The sequence below is a fragment of the Cicer arietinum genome, chromosome 3 (assembly GCF_000331145.2).
Source record: "Cicer arietinum cultivar CDC Frontier isolate Library 1 chromosome 3, Cicar.CDCFrontier_v2.0, whole genome shotgun sequence".
Taxonomy (NCBI): domain Eukaryota; kingdom Viridiplantae; phylum Streptophyta; class Magnoliopsida; order Fabales; family Fabaceae; genus Cicer; species Cicer arietinum.
Window position 1 is genome coordinate 27291217 of NC_021162.2, and position 2870 is coordinate 27294086.

Here is a 2870-nt window from a genome sequence, read left to right on the forward strand (position 1 = left end):
CTCTTTCTAATGGCAGAATGGGTGCTTGATGTTCAATCTCTTCATCGACTATCGCCTCTAAGATCTCGATTCGATTGCACCATTCTCTTTATTTTGAATGTTCCATGGAATTTAGAATATTGAAAGTGACGGTTTCTTCATTTACCTTTAAGATTAAGGTGCCATCCGCTACATCAATCATAGCTCGCTCTATTTCTAAGAAAAGTCTCCCCAAAATTGGAATGTCATTGTTCTCTTCCATGTCTAGTACCACGAAATCCACTGGAAAAATGAACTTATCCACTTTTACTAACACATCTTCTACCCCTCCATATGGGTGTTTCATTGAGCAATCCATAAACCGTAGCATCAGTTGCGTGTCTTTGACTCTTCCAATGCCTAGCTTTTTGTATATGGAAAGGGGAATAAGACTTACACTAGCCCCAAGATCACACAGGGCCTTCCCAAAAGTTCTATTTCCAATAGCGCAAGGGATAGAGAAGCTTCCAGGATCCTTGAGCTTCGTTGGCAGCTTCCTCTTTATGATAGCACTACACTCTTCGGTAAGCATCACTGTTTCACCGCTATTTTTTCTTTTCTTTGACATAACCTCCTTCATGAACTTGGCGTATGTCGGCATCTTCTCTAGTGTTTCTGCAAAAGGAATATTAATTTGCAAATTTTTAAAAATATCAAAAAATTTACCGAATTGTTTTTCAGTTTCTTCCTTTTTTTAATCTTTGAGGAAACGGTAATCGAATTTCTGGTTTTGACAATGTCTCTTGTATCTGTACCACAAGTTCTTCCTTCTTTTCAAGAGCTATGTGCTCCTCAACTGATGTCGAGGTGACCATTTGCTCTGAGTAGGTTGAAGTTGAAGTACTTCCACTTTGTTTGGCTTTAGGTGGTACTTGTTCACTTACCTTGCCACTCCTCGTTGTCATTGCATTGACATTATTTCGCGGATTCAAAATTGTGTAACTAGGCAAATTTCCAGGTGCTCTTTGTGCCATTTGTTGAGCAAGTTGATCCAGTTGGGTCTACAAATTCTTTATTGATGCAGAGTGATTTTTCTGAATGGCTCTTGACTCTTCAATGAAAGAACTTGTGCTTGTTAATAACTTCTCAATAGCACTCTCCTAAGCAGTGTTTCAAGGTAGAGCTTGATTTTCTTGAGCTCCTTGTTGACCTTGTGATCCACCCTATTGATCTCTCCAAGAAAAATTTGGATGATTTCTCCAACCAAGGTTGTACGTACTAGAGTAGGGATTGTTCTACTTACCCATAAAATTCATCTCTTCTAGTTCTTTTGTATCATCATCATTCGATGCTTCACAAGCTCCATTTTTATGTGCTCTCCCACAAAATTCACAACCAATATGTTTCAATAATTTGACAGAGGTCACTTGGGGTTGTATATTTAGAGCTGCCATCCCCTTCTTTATCTCAACGACAATAAAATCTTCTATCTGTTTTGAGAGCAGCTTTCCTTGAGCCAACCCAACATCCAAAACATTCAATTCCACCATACCACTTTTTGACCCACCACCTCTATCATACAACATCATTTGTTCATTTGATACCATGATCTCAATAATTTTTCGTGCTTCTGATGCGGTTTTGTAATTCAAAGAAACACTTGTTGTAGCATCCAACATAATTCTAGTGCTAGGATTCAAACCATTAAAAAATATTTTTATTAGAGCAGTGTCGTCATAAGCATGATTAGGGCATCCTACTAGTAAACTCTTAAACCTCTTGTAATTGTCACGAAGAGATTCTCCATCTTTTTGTTTGTAACCGAAAATCTCTTTCCTTTTCTAACGAACATAGCTGGAGGGAAGTATTGTTCCAAGAACTTATCTTCAAGGTCATCCCATGTGGTGATGCTACCAGAGGGTAAAGATTAAGCCACTCCTTAGCATAATATGTCAATGAAAATGGAAATAGTCTCAACATCTTGCCTTCTTCAGAGCAACCATCCACCTTCACTATTTCACATAGTTCAAAGAAGTTTGTGAGATGTCTTTTGGCGTCTTCGTTATGTTTACCAAAAAATAAATCTCATTCAACTCTTGATATAGAGCGGGACTTATTTTGAACTTGTTGGCTATAACCGGTTATGGATGGCCAACCGAGCACGGTTTCTATCTCGATTCCCATACTCGTCGAGGGTACGTTTAGGTGGTGGTGGATCATCCATTTATTCAAATATGAAAAAAAATCCCCCAAATCCTCTTCTTCCACTACTAATTGTATTTCTCTTTGTCTCCTTTCTCGAACTACCTTTCGATTTGCTTTCGCAGTTTTTTCGATTTCTGGATCAAAGAGCAGTTCAGCTGAGGACTGGCCTCGCATACAATGTTAGACAAATTGTGAGTAATAAACAGTTTTAAAAGAAAAATAAATAATTAAAATAAAATAAAAAATTATTGCAGAGCAAAAAATTTCAATTAAGTAAATAAATTATACTCAGTGGTGATATGGTAATCCGCGACAACGGCGCCAAAAGCTTGATAGCGTTTCAACAAGTGTACTGAATCGTTGCAAGTAATAATTAAAACGGTAGTACGGAGTGTCGAACTCAAGGATTGCGTTTTACTATCGAATTGTATTTAATTACTAAAATTAAACAAAAAGTTTCCGAATTGATTGAAATAATATTTGAAATTAACAACAGTAATAAAATTGATCCTCTATTATAAGAAAAATGCCATGGATGAGTTTCACTTTGAATCCAACCTTGGTGCCTAATTTGATCCTAGTTACTGAATTCCTTTATTGAATTATTATCGAGTTCTCTTTATTAATCTTGCCCTAATATCTTAGTGGCATAACCTTTAATTCCAAAGTAACCCCTAATTCCTTAGTGGATTTAAGATTAGTATTAA

The 2870-nt window shown here is 36.8% G+C and overlaps 1 non-coding gene across 1 annotated transcript; it reads left to right on the top strand.

The window, feature by feature from the left end:
* The first annotated feature begins 1696 nt into the window (after nt 1-1696).
* Nucleotides 1697-1801, top strand: LOC113784527 (small nucleolar RNA R71). Its single transcript, XR_003470575.1, has one exon. It is a non-coding gene; the product is annotated as a small nucleolar RNA R71 (small nucleolar RNA).
* Nucleotides 1802-2870: the final 1069 nt, after the last annotated feature.